This window comes from Melozone crissalis, unplaced genomic scaffold, assembly GCF_028551555.1.
Source record: "Melozone crissalis strain CALT ecotype California unplaced genomic scaffold, PUWL_Pcris_2 ptg000372l_1, whole genome shotgun sequence".
NCBI classification, from domain to species: domain Eukaryota; kingdom Metazoa; phylum Chordata; class Aves; order Passeriformes; family Passerellidae; genus Melozone; species Melozone crissalis.
This window is the reverse complement of record NW_026536115.1, coordinates 190,552-206,530: the sequence shown is the minus strand read 5'-3', so window position 1 is coordinate 206,530 and position 15,979 is coordinate 190,552. Positions and strand designations below refer to the sequence as shown.

Sequence of the window (15,979 nt, the reverse complement as noted above, 5' to 3'; positions counted from 1 at the left end):
TCCTCCAGTGAGCCCAAACAGCTGAAATTCCTCATTTTGTGCCTCTGGAGCTCTGAACCCACTCAGAGCATGCTCAGCCTGTTGTAATCCACTGCTGAAAAAAGCAGTGCTCACCTTGGAGTTCAATAATAATGGTAATTTCACAGCCCGATGTCAGGGTAACAAACTCTTCCACCAGGCAACTGCTGTGACCACCAGGAAAGTTTTATTTCTCCAGGTTCAACAGTTTCCCTGTGACTGATGGAGCCTTGGAGGAGAGGTGACTTCCCTCCAAAAGGAGCACTGATATTTCTGTGTTTGCAGTTCAGGCTCACTAACCACTGGCATCAATCTGATAAGCATCTGATAGGCTCCAATTATGTCATTCCTCAGCTTTGGAGTGAATAAAATTTATTTTCTAGCCCACAGGAAGGTGAATAGATTGGTTTTGTTCCTGTGTCCTGGCGTTATTTAAGATTAAGCTCCTTTTTCTGTGAGTTATCACCATATCTGCCAAGAGCAAATCTATTTTTGTGTTATGTTTAAAAGGGTAGGAGAGGGAGAAGAACAATAAGAGGGTGAGAACCAAGGTAACAAACAGAAGGAAATCATTAGATATTTGAATTAATGAGATGTTTGCTTAACTAGCACAAATAACATTGCCCATCACCACTCTCACAATTCAAGGAATTCCCAAAACTGATCAATCTGAATGGCACAAAGTTGTGTGGGACAGTTTAATGACCAAGACTTTTAAAATTTATTATTTTCAAATGTCAGAGGAAATTCAAAAAGTTTTATCAGTTTTTGGCTGCCACAGCCCTGTAGGAAATCCTCATGCTCTAAGGGCTGCACACTTGGAGAGGTGTAGATGGAAATATCTAAAATTTAGGAATGCTTGTAAATATTAGGAATGTAGATGTAAATATCTAAGAATCAGGAATCTGCTTAACCTGTGAGGAGAAGGGGACAAGTCCAGAGATGGAATGATCTGAACTATTTAAAATCAGTTTCTTAGCAGTGTTTCTTGTGTGGCGAGACTCCCTCAATAATTTTGATCAAAAATCATGAATACAGTGTCAGCTCCAAACATGTAATGCCCAGAATTTAAAAGTTTAGTAGTTGGAAGATGCAGATAAAGACCCAGAGGCTGATTGGGGATTTTTGTGTGTTTTTAGGTAGAACCCATCATGCTGAAAATCTTTCTAGCAACTGTAGACACAACTTTTGAAATAAAAAAGGATTCTTTTTAAAACCAATTGGCACCACTGAAATATTTTTGTTGATTAAATGACTGAGGGCACGCTGCTGATGAGGGAACAGGATTTAATTGCTGCTGGCTGAGGATGGGCTCTGAGGCTGTGTGGGTGCTGGTTCTTGCCCTCAGGAGGAGCAGCCTCCACATTTCATTGGGAATCCTGCTGTGGTTCAGTTTTCCACCCCTCCAGAAGGAGAAATAAATCCCATAGGTTATCCCCAGCCCAAGCCCTGTGGCTCTGAGCAGAGATCCCAGCAGGGACATTGAGGAAGGACAGTAAATAAACTCATTTTTGTGCCTCTCCTCCCCTCAGGTGTGTCCTGATCCTGTTCCAGATGGGCCTGGGGGGCTGAGCTGGTCTGGGACACCCTGGGATGGGCTGGTCCAAACTGGGAGCTGCATTTTGGTGTAAACTGAGAGCAAAAGTGGCCCCAGAGATCAGAGTCCCTTTGGGCCCGCCGGGAAAATCCAACCTGGGAGCTGCCAACATTTGTGGATGAGATTCCATTGTTTTACTAGGGGTGAGGGCAAGCCGTGGAGAGAGCCCAGAGCAAAATTTAAGGACTTTTTAATTTCATGGCATGGTGAGGAATAGGAAGCTGGAATGACTCCACCTTGGGCTTTGACTCTTCATCTTGTTGTCATTCCAGTTTAATGCATTTTGGTGTCAGCTGAGAGCAGAAGTGGCCCCAGAGATCAGAGCGCCTTTGGGCCTGCCAGGAAAATCAAACCTGGGAGCTGCCAATGTTTGGGGATGAGATTCCATTGTTTAACCAGGGATGAGGGCAGGCTGTGGAGACAACCCAGACCAAAATTTAAGGGATTTTTTAATTCCATGGCATGGTGAGGAATAGGAAGTTGGGATGACCCTGACCCCACTCTCAGCTTTGACTCCTCATCCCATTGTCATTCCCTGTCCCACTGAGGCCCAGAAATTACAGAATTGTCCTGATATCTGTCCCTCCCTTTATTTAAGCACCTAAACCATGTCCAACCTTGTAATTCCATGCACATCCTCCAAATATTTTAGCACCTGGATGATACTGAAGGCCCCTTCCAACCCAACCCAACTTTAATTCTGTCATCTCACCCACCCTTGGGTTTTCATTTTCTCATCTACCTTTCAATAATCTCAAGCTGCCAGGTATTTATTTATGGTAAATGTATTAAAATACTTTTATTTAGCTGGAAATGGACAATTGCAGCACTCTGGATGTGGAGAAAGCTGAGATAAGGAAGCATCAGGGATATTTTGCAGGTGCTGCTGGAGGAGCAGAGCCCTTGTTGCATGGATTGCTTTAATGCTGACCTGGAATTGTTGGATTAATCACGGCCAGGAGCACCAGGAGCATAGAGAAAGTGTCTTTGCAGTGGGAGGAAACCAAAGCAATAATGACATTGCAATGCTGGGATTGCACCTGGGCAGCTGAGTTCCCAGAAATGCACAGGACAAAGGGCTGGCCCCAAAACTGGGGCTTGGCCTTGGCTTTGGGCAGGGAGAGATTTGACTCTCTTGGGATTTTTCGCTTTGGGATTTTCAGGTGGAGATTTTTTGCTTTGGGCAGTCCAGGTGGGGATTTTTTAATTTGGGCAGTCCAGGGAGAGATTTTACTCTTGGGATTTTTTTACTTTAGGCAGTTCGGGGAGAGATTTGACTCTCTTGGGATTTTGTTCTTTGGGATGTTCAGATGGGAATTTTTGCTTTGGGCATTCCAGGTAGGAATTTTTAGCTTTGGGCAGTTCAAGTGAGAATTTTTTACTTTGGGATGTCCAGGTGGAGATTTTTTACTTTGAGCAGTCCAGGGACAGATTTTACTCTCTTGGAATTTTTTACTTTGGGTTTTTCAGGTGGAGATTTGTTGTTTTGGGCAGTCCCAGGGAGGGATTTTTTACTTTAGGATTTTCAGGTGGGGATTTTTAGCTTTGAGCAGTTCAGGTGGGGATTTGTTGCTTTGGGCAGTTCAGATGGGAATTTTTTTGTTTTGGGATGTCCAGGTGGGTTTTTTTTTTTTTTTTGCTTTGGGATGCCCAGTTGGGGATTTTTTTGCTCTGGGCATTCCAGGTAGGGATTTTTGGTCTGTCTGTCCAGAAGCAAGGAGGTCCCTGGCTCTGCTGGCAGGCCCCACACTTTTTGCAGACAGATGCTTCACCCCAAGCCCTGATGCTGCCTTTGCTCCATCCCTGAGCAAGGCAAACAGAGAATCTTCTCTTCATCAACTTCATTTGCAGTGATCGCTCCCCAAGCTCCTTTGAGAGAGAGGAGGAGAAGGAACCTGAGAAAACCTCCCAAAAGCTTGTCCAAACCTATTTTAAAACCAAAAAAAACCCCCAGAAAATAGCAGTGTGCAGGTCTGTGTGCTGCTACAGCAGAGGGAGGAAGATGCAAGCAGGGCTGCCCAAGCCTTGTGGGGCTCTGGGAGCTCCAGGGCTGGAATCGTGGCTGGAGGCAGCAGCACCCTTCAGTCCCAACAGGATTTTTGGGCTTTATTGAGCCATGAGCACAAACTGAGCCTTGCAATGGTTGGAAGGGGAAAGGTAAATTGGGGAGTGTCTTCTGCATGCAGTGGAATGATGAAAAAAGAATTTTTTTAAAGTTGATGACAACAAGAGGCTATTTTTTTGGAATTATTAACAGAGAGGGAAGTCTAGGTTGTAGAGGCTTTATGTTTTCTGTGATCTTGTTGGTCTTCTTTAGGTCGTGGAGTGATTTCTAGGAATTAGAAGTCTTTTTATGAATGGCAAAACACCTTCTAATTATGATAAAACAAATGATGACATGATATTATCTCAGCCTTCTCATAAAACTAAAATAAAAGATTTTAAAACACCTCTCATCACCTCAACTCTAGATCAGAAAAAAAAAAATTCTATCCAAAAGCAGTGGGCAGGGGTTTGCCCAGAGCTGGAGATGTCCAGGCAGGGAGGAGCTGTGGGACCCTGTGGGATGGCAGGAACAGCCCCAAAAGCCCTGGGATTGCAGCCACATCCCCGTGTGGGGCTGCTGAACTCACTGGAACCGCTCAGGGCTGGTTTTCTGTGGGCCAGGATGGTGCTGTGGCCGTTCCTTGGAGGTCACTGAGGTGTGAGGGCTCCCCAAGCTCCAAAATCTGCTCCTCCAAAACACTGTGGGATCCTGACACACCCACACTGTGTCTTTGTGTCCCCTGCAGACAGAGATGTGCTGGTAGATGTGCAATAGAAATATTCTGCGTTTGCCTTCCTGTTCAAATTCCCTTCCAGCCTCTCCCCTCCCCATCCCAGATTTCATTTTTCCAGATTTCTTCAGCCTGCATTCAGCTCTCCTGTTTTACTGCAGAGGGATTGCCTGTGATCCAACATGATTTATTTATTTATTGTTCTTTGTCTGGGCACCTCAGGCCTGTGCTGGAGCTGCAGTTATTTTGCAACTCAGCTCATGGGCACTGCCCCATTTTGCTGTTGTTGTCCTGGAGTTCTCAGTTCCCATCCTGGGTGCTTCCCTGTGTGGGCACAATGAGCTGCAGCATTCACAAAGCTTTCTTCTTGTCTTCTTTCCTTTCTTTTTTTAATTTATTTTTAATTTCTTTTTATTATTTTATTTTCAAGAGGCTGCTGAAATTCAAAATTGCTGAAATCTGCTCGTAAAAGATGTCAAGAGGCAAAGGATCAGGAATGATCCTTTAAGGGCACTCTTTGATATTTGGGGAAGTGAACCTTGAAAACCTCCCTTGTTTCCTGTTGCTCCATTCCTTGTTTTCTCTCATAAAGTTTTTTTTTTCCCTTTTCTGAAGACTTCCAAAGTACACAACCTCTCTGAAAGTCTATTGCTCCCTAAAGAAGGTCTTTCTGTAGGTTTTGACCCAGGTCCATCTCCTGTCCCAGCTGCAGCTCCTTTTCCTTTGAGGTGAGGCCAAAGCTGCTGAAATTCATGTCAGGGCTGGAGGTTGAAGGATTATCCAGCCCAGAGGAAGGGCTGGGGCTGCTGGGGACATTTCACCTCCAGTTTCCTGTTCAGGATGATACCAGGGGATCCTTCTGGAGCCAAGATTTGTCTCTCACCACTGCAGATCCACTCTTGTCTCACTCCTTCCTTCCACACTTGGTTCAAGTTCATTTTTCAGATATTTAAGGCACAAAATCTACCTTTAAAGAGGAAAAATTTTGCAAATTATCTCCTCTTAATCATTCTTATGTTCTGGTGAGCTGCACTTTTCCCTTTTGCCTGTAGCTCCCTGCCTCTCCCAACAATCCCCCCAGCGCTGCAGGAAGGGAATTGAAATGTGCTTGGCAGCAAAGCCTCCAGAATATTTTGTCATCGATCCAAAATATCTTCTGCCACTTCACCGACGCGAGGTCACCCTGATTTCATCCCAGGGCTGCTGTAGAAGGTTTTTTTGGTGTATGTGTGTGTCCTGCCTGTCCTCACCCCTCCCCAGCTCGTTTTGGTGGAGGTCCAGTCGCTGCGTGAGGCAGCTCCGTCCTCGGTGTGTGTTGTGAGCTGGGAATTATTTGGTGGCTAATTACTGAATTGCTCTGCAAAACGAGGCTGCACATCCTGCCCTGGGACACCCTCGACCAGGCTGCAAGGAAAACAGGCTCCTTTAAAATGTTTCCCTAGAAAATGCTTGGTTAGCAGCAGAAAATACCTGTCTGCAAGAGAGACCGTGTTGCTTTTAAACAACAGCAAAAAAACCCTGTGTGATTCCTGCTCTGAGCAGGGCTTGGGATGACACCCAGCCTTGTCCAGTGTGGCTTCAACATCTCACCAGGAGGATGAAATGTTCTTTTCTGCGTGTTGTGATCCGGGAATTTGTGAATTGCTGCATTTGCCCTGGAAAACAAGGGTGCATATCCTGCCCTGGGACGCCCTGGAACAGGCTGCAAGAAAACCAGGCTCCTTTTTATGGTGTTTCCCTAGAAAATGCAGAAAATACCTGTCTGCAAGAGAGACCTTGCTGCTTTTCAACAAAAACAAAAAAACCTGTTGTTTGTTTGAGAAACAAACCTGAGATTCCTGCTCTGAGCAGGGTTTGGGGTGACAACCAGCTTTGTCCAGCATGGCTTCAAAATCCCACAAAATCTCGCCAGGAGGATGAAATTTTCTTTTCTGTGTGGTGTGATGTGGGAATTTGGTGGCTAATTACTGAATTGCTCTGCAAAATGAGGCTCTGGTTTAACCATCCTGCCCTGGGACACCCTCGACCAGGCTGCAAGAAAACCAGGCTCCTCTTTAGTGTGTCTCCCTAGAAAATGCAGAAAATACCTGTCTGCAAACCCAAAACACCAGCTCTGTCTGCAAGAGAGACCGTGCTGCTTTTTAACAACAACAAAAACCCTGTGTGATTTCAGCTCTGAGCAGGGCTTGGGGTGACACCCAGCCATGTCCAGCATGGCTTCAATATCCCCCAAAACCTCGCCAGGAGGATGAAATTTTCTTTTCTGCGTGTTGCGGTCTGGGAATTTGGTGGCTAATTACTGAATTGCTCTGCAAGACGAGGCTCTGGTTTAACCATCCTGCCCTGGGACACCCTCGACCAGGCTGCAAGAAAACCAGGCTCCTCTTTAGGATGTCCCCCTAGAAAATGCAGAAAGTAACGGTCTGTAAGAGAGACTGTGCTGCTGCTTTTAACCTGTGTGATTTCAGCTGTGAGCAGGGCTTGGGGTGACACCCAGCCTGGCTTCAATATCCCCCAAAATCTTGCCAGGGGGATAAAATTTTCTTTTCTGCGTGTTGTGATCTGGGAATTTGTGAATTGCTGCCTTTGCCCTGCAAAACAAAGGTGCACCTCCTGCCTTGGGACACCTTGGACCAGGCTGCAAGAAAACCAGGCTCCTTTTTATGGTGTTTCCCTAGAAAATGCAGAAAATACCTGTCTGCAAGAGAGACCGTGCTGCTTTTTAACAACAACAAAAACCCTGTGTGATTTCAGCTCTGAGCAGGGCTTGGGGTGACACCCAGCCTTGTCCAGCGTGGCTTCAAAATCCCCCAAAACCTCGCCAGGAGGATGAAATTTTCTTTTCTCTTCCCTTTCTGGTCACGTTTTACCAGTGGAGTTACTCAGCGAATTAATAGGTATAGAAATGCAAAGCTCTTTTCTTATTACACGCCATCGATCTGATTGCAGTGTCATTAATTGAAAGACTCTGGAAATGTGATGGATGGTTCAGTTCAGGATTCCACATTCGTTTTGGCATAGCCCTGCAGGAGAAAAGCTGCATGAAGCTGATTGAAGGGCTCTTTTTGTCTGACATGAATTATTCTTTCATTGTCAAACCTTGTAACAGCATTCAGACATAGGGAGATTTACAATGTGAAATCCTAAATGGGGTCTATTCTTAAAATAAAATTAGAAAAAAAAAAAAAGAGAGAGAGAGAGCTTTATCTTGCAACGTTGAAAATAGCTATGTTAAAAAAAAAAAAAAAAGACAACCCCACAACTATTCCTCCAAATTAAATATCTTCTGCAAAACCCAAGGGGCTGATGTTTCTCACTTAATTTTAAATTATTCTGATGGTGAGGCCTTAAATGAATAAAACAATTGCTTTAATCACATAACGCTTGTCAACATTTTTATTACATCCAAATATATTTGTTTGTCTGGGAGGGTTTGTTTGCTCTCCCCACTGCTGTCATTCCCTCAGCTGAACGATTTGTCCGATTTGCTGGGAATCCTGCTCGTCCTGGAAAATCACACCAGGCTCTCCTTCCTCTTTGGGGAAAACCGAGGTGGACCCTGCTGAAATGTTTATTTAAGGAAATCGTTCTGCATTTTAGAAAACATTTAAAAAAAAAAATAAAACAAACCCAAACCACCAGCTCTGTGTGCAAAGATTTCAGCTTTTCCCAGCTGCTGGCTGCAGGCAGATCTTATCGAGTGAGCTTTGGGTTTATTTAATTTTTATTATTTTGCTGTTCCGTGGTTAAATTCTGCGGGTTCTTTTGTCTCTATCAAAATTCCTGCCAGGCTCTGCGGCTTGGGAGATGCAACCACTCCAAAAAGCAGCAGGAGAGGAGCAGCCCCGCTCCTCTCTACACCCCCAGATCGCCGTGCAAAGTTGATGAAGAGTTTGGAATGCCAAGCAGCCACCCAACTCGTGGGCTCATTTGAGAATAAAACACTGAAATAACATTATCCGAGATGGGAATCAATGTCATGCCTGTTACAAGTGCTGGAGCTGGGAGAATAGCGAGATTACACAGAGCAGGCAGATTAGATGAAGAAGAGCATTCGATTACATTCCATCTGATTAGTGCTGTCTATTCATCTGCGTGGGGCTTTTTTTATTCTTCAAGAAAGCTGCCTTATTTTTATGGGAATGGGCTGTGTTGAGAAAGCCGAAAGCTGGAGGAATTGGATGTAAAATCGTGGTGGGAACAGGCAGCTCTCTGCTTTAACCATCCTCCTCCCTCAGCTCCTTTCCCATCCCCGGATCTGCATGCCTAAATGTTTTAGCAGGCAGATCACCGCAGAAATGACCATTTTTTTAATATTGTTTAACCACTTTTCACCCCCAGAAAGGCATCAAGTGATCACTCTCTGCCTGGCCCCTGAAACAAATGCCCTTTCCCACCTGAGCTGGACATTTGCAGGCAGCCAGCCCGGCCCCATGACCGAGATGAGCAATTCCCATTAAAGTGGGGACAGAGCTTTTTTATCCCGAGCCTGAGGAATAAACGGCACTGATGGGAAATGTTGTCCTCATCCCCCGCCCCCTCCCCCTGCCTGTCTGCATGGAATACCCTCCCCAACGTGGATTTTTGAAGGTCTCATTGTTCGGCGAGAGGGTTGAGATTATTTTTGTAGGGTTTTGTTAAATATATATATTTTTTGGGAGGGTTTTCCTGGTCCCGGCCACTGCAGGTGCTGCTCCTCACACTGGGAATCTCCAGCAGTTCTGCAATTCCCAAGTTTGGGGATGGAGCTGGGTCAGAGCACAGCACCCTCTGAGCAGCGGGGTTTTTCCAGCCCCTTCTTGCTTTATTTTCAGGCTCTGGGATGCTCCCAGCCAGGGCTCCTCAGGCTGTTCCTGCAGCTCTCCTTTAATTCTGAGCACCTCCAGTGCCGTTAGCAGCTCCAACCTTCCAGCCACAGGCTGTTCCTACAAGGTGAGGGAGCTGGGGAGGGGTTGCTTTCATTAGTTACTCAAAATTGAGGATGATTTAATTTCATTTTTTTTTTTTCCTTTGCGCTGCCTCGAGCTAAATAAACTCAGTTCCTCCGAGCCCAAAAAGCAGCGAGGATATTTTGCCTTTGGTGTCACAAATTATCCTCCCATGGAAGCTGAGATCAGGAGAAAGGGACACAACGAGAGAGTTTGTGCAGCCTTGCAGGACTCTCAGCGTATTCTACAGAAAGGGGGGGAAAATAATGTTTATTCTCAAAAAATCTGTGAAACCGCTTCATTTTTGGAGTTGCCCGCGCTCCGAAATGCGGGCTGGATAATTTCTGCAAATTCAATTAGAGTTTGGAGCCCGTGGCCGCTCTGATCAGATCTGTGTAAATAACATTGTCCCCAGCCTGTGCTGTCACCTCTGAAATGCTCTCTGGATCGCAGCCTAGCTCTGTCTTTTCTTGTGGTGGAGTCAGGGTGGTGCTGGATTTCGGAGCTTTTTGCATTTTATTGCTCTTAATTTTTTTTTTTAATTTAATCTTTTTTTTTTTTATTTTCGTTCCTTTTTTTTTAGTCTGTTTTGATTCTGACAGTTTTTAAAGGTGAGGCTCATTTTTTTGTGAGGTTAAGAAGAAGGAGAGAGTAAAAGGTACCGTATCTTTCTTCTTAATTGTTTTGGCTTAAGTCTGAAACATCTGAAAAAAACACCCTTAAAATGATCTTAGAAGTAACAGTCGCTTAATTAATAAAAAAATTAGTAACAGATTTAGCTTACCCTCTTTATGGACTTAACTTCTGGAAATTAGGCATCCACTCTGTCTCCTCTGCAATAATCAGTTTCTTATCTAACAGATATGAAACGACCAAATACATCTTACATCCTTTAACCCAGCAACAATTACTCCAAAAAAGAAAAACTAAAATAAAAATTGAAGCGCTGCTACAGCTCAGAGCATCTTTTTACTTTAAACCCCTCAAAGTCGCCCGTTCATTCCCATCCCAGCTCAGCTTAATTCCCTTTTATTGTGTCGTTGGGCTGCAAATATACAGTGCCATGCCTAATTGCGCTGCAATCCCACATTAATAACCTGCAACTTTGCATCCCAAGCAGCGAGGAGCACGGAAAAAAAGGCAGAAACAGATGCAATTATTTGTTGCTGGCTAAGTTACTGTACGTGACCCAGGTGCTGGAGGACTATTTGCATGTGTTTCTCACCTTTGTTCACCCAGACACATGGGGATCTCGAGCTATTGCTGACTAATTGATAGTTGTAGTAACTGCTATAGGCTCCTTGGATTAGAAATGCATGCAGACGTGTGTCTTGATTCAAACATTAAGGAACACACACACTCTCACTTACTTCCACGGGCAGAAAGTCTTCGTACTATTAGAGGTGTGTGATGGAGATAGCAGGACATAAAACAGAAGGGAGAGAGACACAGGGAGAGAGAGAGAGACGGAGACAGAGAGATGGCATGCAGCATATATACCCCTACAAATAGTTCTAAAATGCGTTTGCAAATGCAGAAGTCTTCAGAACCATCCAACAGTTCAGCACAACCCTTTTTATCTCTTCTCCGCGGGACGTCTCCATCCAGATTACTCGAAAAAAGCGGAAAAGGTGAGAGCTCTGCCATCTTAGCTCTGAATTCATCTGATTTCCTTTTTTTTTTTTTTTTTTTCTCTCTCTCTCTCTATCTCCCCCCCCCCCCCTCCTTCTCTCCCTTGTATTCCTTATGCCATTGTCCATTCTTATGATGGCAGCCGCCCTTGCTCTTGAATGCAAGTGTCACAGCGGGAGCAAAAAGGGTTCAGGGCTGCATTGTCAAAGCCATGGTTGCCTATTGTTTCTTAGCCTTTCACTGCTCTGCTTTTCCGAGCCTCTTTCCCTATCAGTGGCCCCTGTCAAGGGGAGGAGTAGGGAGAAAATTGCAAGAGTTAGTCGTCCTTTTTATTGCACACTGTTATGATAAACAGCCCCAGCAATACATCCCACAAAATTAGGAATTATAACGACGGGACGGGGGGAAAAAAAAGGAAATTTCTTTGTAGGTTTGCGTTTGGCGCTGCCCTTATGTCAAAAGCTTGGTTTTCTTAGGAAAGACTTTTGTATTGGTGGTTTTTTTGGTTTTTTTTTTAATTTTTTTTTTTTTATGCCCAGCAAAAAATAGAGGCAGCTGCAAAGTGAACAGTGAGCTATTTAGCCACAAGGTAAAAATTTCCTGTTGCTATTTGGATACTGATGCTTTTCAATTTTAAAGGTGTGTGTGGGGGGGGGAAGAAAGCATGACTGAAAGCATTTCTCTAGCTGTCCACCCATCCATCCATCCATCCATCCATCCATCCATCCATCCATCCATCCATCCCTCCATCCATCCATCATCCATCCTTGTGTCCATCCATCCATCCATCTCTATTTTATGTTTTAAAGCAATAGAAAACGGGCTTTAAAAAGGCCAGGGAGGCTGTTTGCAAGTTGGTTTTATTTGGGGGGGGAAAAAAAATAATAATAACAATAAAAAAATCTCTCAGTGCAGAATGAGGTTTGTGTTTCAGCTGATTGAATCTTGTGCTGGGAGATGAAGGGGGATGAGTGTCCTGCTCGTGCTTTGTCAGGGCATTCAGAGTAAAATCTTGTCACAATTTCTTCCTTTGGTGGAGAGGGGAAAAAAAATTAATACAGGCAGGAGTTTGGCTGGCATTTCAGCATGTGTTTGATTGTCTTGTGTGCACAGGCCAGCTCTGCCCGTGCTCCAAACTTCAGGGAGGTTACAAAGTCGTGGCCTCAAAAGTTTTTTTGTTTTACTGCGTTTGAGGTGAAATTGCTGAGAGGAGAAAATTGTTTCTACAAAGGGGCTGCTCCAAAGAGTGCAAACATATTTATGTGTTCAAGCTGTAAATATTTTATTCGTTTCACTTTAAATTTTAGTTTTACTTACATTAAAAAAGAATCTGACAAAGTGAAAGAGAAGCAAATGCAATTTGGTTTGTGCTTTTTTCTGTAAATTTGAGCATCATCCTTCGAATCCTTAAATTTTTCCTCACTGCCCTCAGTGTACAGGATATTTAACAGTCTGGGGGTTTAATTTTTGCAAGCCTATTATTATTTTCTTTTGGCTGAGCTGTTACATGATCAGGAATTATTAAAAGCAAACATTGCAGACCGTTCAGATATGTGCTGCTCGAGGCTGAATATCTGAGCCGTTGCAAACGTCTCGTGCTATTTTATCATGTCTAATAATACCAGGCACAGATGTAAATTTGGTTTAAGTCTTAGAGAAGCTCACAGAGAAATTCTCCTCAAACTGCTTGGGCTTGGTTTTGGCTCTGGTGCAGAAAATCGAGTTGACCAAGCCTCCAAATGAGAGGTTTTGGTGGAAATTTAGAAAAAGGGCCAAGATATTTCACCTGGGTTCCCTCTTAACTCTCAGGATGCCAAAATAGAAGTGATTTGAGGACCAAATTCTCCCAGACAACTCGCTTTGCCTTTTCTCCCCCGTGCTGGTGCTTTTTACACTCATTTATTGCCCTGCACCGCCAAGTTCTAGGTCAAGTATGCGCCTGTTTGGAATATCTTTACGTTTGAAACTTTTTTTTTTTTCATGAAGAAATGATGAAAGAACTCTGGCCTTGTTTTAAATCAAGCTCTGAATGCAGCTGAGGCCACCCTGGGAGCACAATGTTTAATTTCCATTCGACATCTGCCTTATATTTCCCATTGCAGCCCAGGCTCTGCGTGGAAGGAGCGCTTAGCGCTGATAAAAAGTTTGGCATCTCTTTTGTCAGAGGTTGTAATTTCTGTTCTCTCAATCTGGACTGTCATTTTGTAAAAAATCTTTTGTCACCGGAGCTGAATGGAAAACCTGGAATGCGCAGGAGATTAAAGAAATGGGGGAAGAGGATTCAAACGTGCGCAGCGATTCCGGGCGCTCCCCTCTCCGAGACAGATGGTGCCTAATCCTGATTTTTCCTTATTCCAGTGGCAATTCCGAGCTGTCCCTCTGAATCCACAACTGAATGCTGATGAATCAGGATCGGGCCTGGCTCATTTCTTTGCTTTTGGAGGCTGTGGGTTGATCTGGCAGGGATTTCTGCAGGCACAGCTCTGCCCTGGCACTCCTGCTGAGAGGTGCCCACTGAGTGACTCCAGCACTGCCCCGAGCCCCACTCTTCCTCCTCCTCCTCCTCCTCCTCCTCCCTGACCTTCCAATTCTAGGAATAAATGTCTGATATGAGGGGTTTTATTTAGGTAGGTCTGGGGAGGGAAATCTCAGAGAAATTGGTGGGGTTCTCTTTAGGTAGGTCTGGGGAGGGAAATCTCAGAGAAATTGGTGGGGATTTCTTTAGGTAGGTCTGGGTGGGGAAATCTCAGGAAATTTGATGTGTCTGGGCACTCCAGCGTGGCTGAGATCTCAGGTTTCCAGGGGATAAAAAGAAGTTTTTTCATAGCAAAGGCCAAAACATTTAGCCCCACATATGAATTTTAAAAAGGGTGATTCAGGGGGAGAGGTGTTCCAGTCTGATCTGTTACAGGTGGAGAAGGGAAAACTTCACTCTGTGTGTAATGGTTTAAATTTATTTTGTCTCCTTATTAACCAAAACAACTTGTGTTCACTTTGCTTTTATATAAGAATATAAAAATGCTTTTTTTGCCCCAGATTCTGTTCTGTAATCTGAAGTTGAACTGCTCGGTGTGCTGCCAGCTCAAGTTCCAGGCACCTCTTTCACTCTTTCTTGTGGGATTTCAGTGAGCAACACTTAATATATCTCATATTTTTATTATTTTTTTTCCCCTCTCATAGGAGTAACTTCAGTGGGAATTGCTCATGAAAAAGAGATCGCCTGGATTCTTCTGGAGCTGGGAGTCAGGGCCAGAAATCTGCAGGAAGGAACAAGAGGAGGATTTCAGCTCTCCAGAGCTCCATCCCACCTGGAGCTCCAGGCAAGTACCATTCCCCTGGCTGGAGTTCTCACACGCAGAAATTGTCTCAGTGAGGTTGGACTGCATTAAAATGTGATGAGAATTCGGTGCATTAATCAGGGATCTTGTCCCCTCCATGGTCAGAGTGCCACTGGACACTTGTGGAGCATTTATCGAGTCCAAAATGCAGCAAGAGCCAGCTCGGAGAGCTGTGTCAGGAAAAGCTGAACTTGGCTTATGAGCCTTTGGCCAATCCCAAATCCATTTTTTGTTACCACTTTAAATCACTGATTAGGCAGCCCTCTGCCTTTTCAGGATTTTGGGGGCTGCAAACACCCAGAACTGAGCCCCTGTTTTAAACAGAAGCGCAACTTTTATTGACGGGAATGCATTCCCTGAGCCAGGATGGAAATTGTGGAAATTGTGGAAATTCTGGAAATTCAGGGTGGAATTCTGTGTCCAGGTGGGCTCTGCATGCCATGGGCAGCACCTTCCCAGGGTATTCCATTGCTTTCCTTCTTCCTGCTCATGGAATTCATCCCTTGATGGGAGCAAAGCTTGGCAGAAAAGATTCTTTAAAAGTGGAAGAGACTGAAATAAGGCACGAAAGAACTTCTCTTCCACTGGGAAAAGCCTGCTTGGCACAAAACATGTGCCAGAGTTTAACCAAACCAGAACTCTGAGAATGAGAACAGCAGAAAACTTTCACGTGACAGTGTTGGCAAGAAAGAGAAATAAGGATTTTTAAATGGGTCAATTGCTCTGTTTTGGTGTTGTGGCAGAAGTGCCTCATGTGCTCAAATCTGCCTTAATTCACATTTCAGAACATTATTTCTCTTTCTCATGAGGTGATTTGGGTGGAGAGATGATTTGTGGTACAACTTCAGTTGTATTTATACACCTGCAATCTGCTCCATGTCTTTCATCAGGATGTGCATGGAATTCCCACTTTTATTGACACGAATGCATTTTCCTGAGCCAGGGTGGAAACTGTGGGAATTGTGGAAATTCAGGGTGGAAATTCCTGAAAATTGTGGGCATTGTTTTCTTTCTTTACATTTGCTTTGACTACGAAGGACTCAACCTGGCTGTGAGCTACAGGTTTAAAAAGGGAATTTCACAGATTGTGTTTCCTCCTGTTCTTTGGGTTTTCCATCATTTTTTTGTCCATGGTTTGAGAATGGGCACTTCTGTGGTGTCACCTTTGAGGGCCTGGTTGCTTTTTCAGTTGCTGCTGGACTTGGAGGCATTTGGAGAGTTTGAGATGGGATTTTGGGAAGGAATTCACGGCTGGAATTCCTTCCCAAAGGAATCTGTGGCTGCCCTGGATCCCTGGAAGTGCCCAAGGCAGGGTTGGATGGAGCCTGGGACAACCTGGGACAGTGGAAGAGGTCCCTGCCCATGGGATGGGCTTTAGGGTCCTTCCCAACCCAAACCATTCCATGATTTCTGTAAATTGAACAGTCCTGTCCAGGCCTTTATCAAAGCCAAAGAACATTTCTCCACTGTAAAAATATATTAGAATATATTTAGGATTTATTTCTATTCTAAATATAAATAGAATATTTTCTTCTTATTATTATATTCTAAGATTCTAAGGGAATCTTAGAACATAAGAAGAACAAGAGAGGTACAACCTTTTTATTACTGTTTTTAAATTTTATCTTGCACCTGTAGAAGCTGTGAGCAAGGAGAAAAGATTTGTGTTTAGCAGTGGATTCAGCCTCA

At 44.3% G+C, this 15,979-nt stretch overlaps 1 long non-coding RNA gene across 1 annotated transcript in view; it reads left to right on the top strand.

Annotated features, from left to right (window-relative positions):
* LOC128950032 (uncharacterized) overlaps positions 1–14,199 on the top strand; it is a 40,037-nt gene extending 25,838 nt beyond the window's left edge. Inside the window, exon 3 of the long non-coding RNA XR_008484301.1 lies at positions 14,133–14,199. This is a non-coding gene — a long non-coding RNA (uncharacterized LOC128950032). The remainder of the gene's footprint in view (positions 1–14,132) is intronic.
* The last annotated feature ends 1,780 nt before the right edge of the window (positions 14,200–15,979 follow it).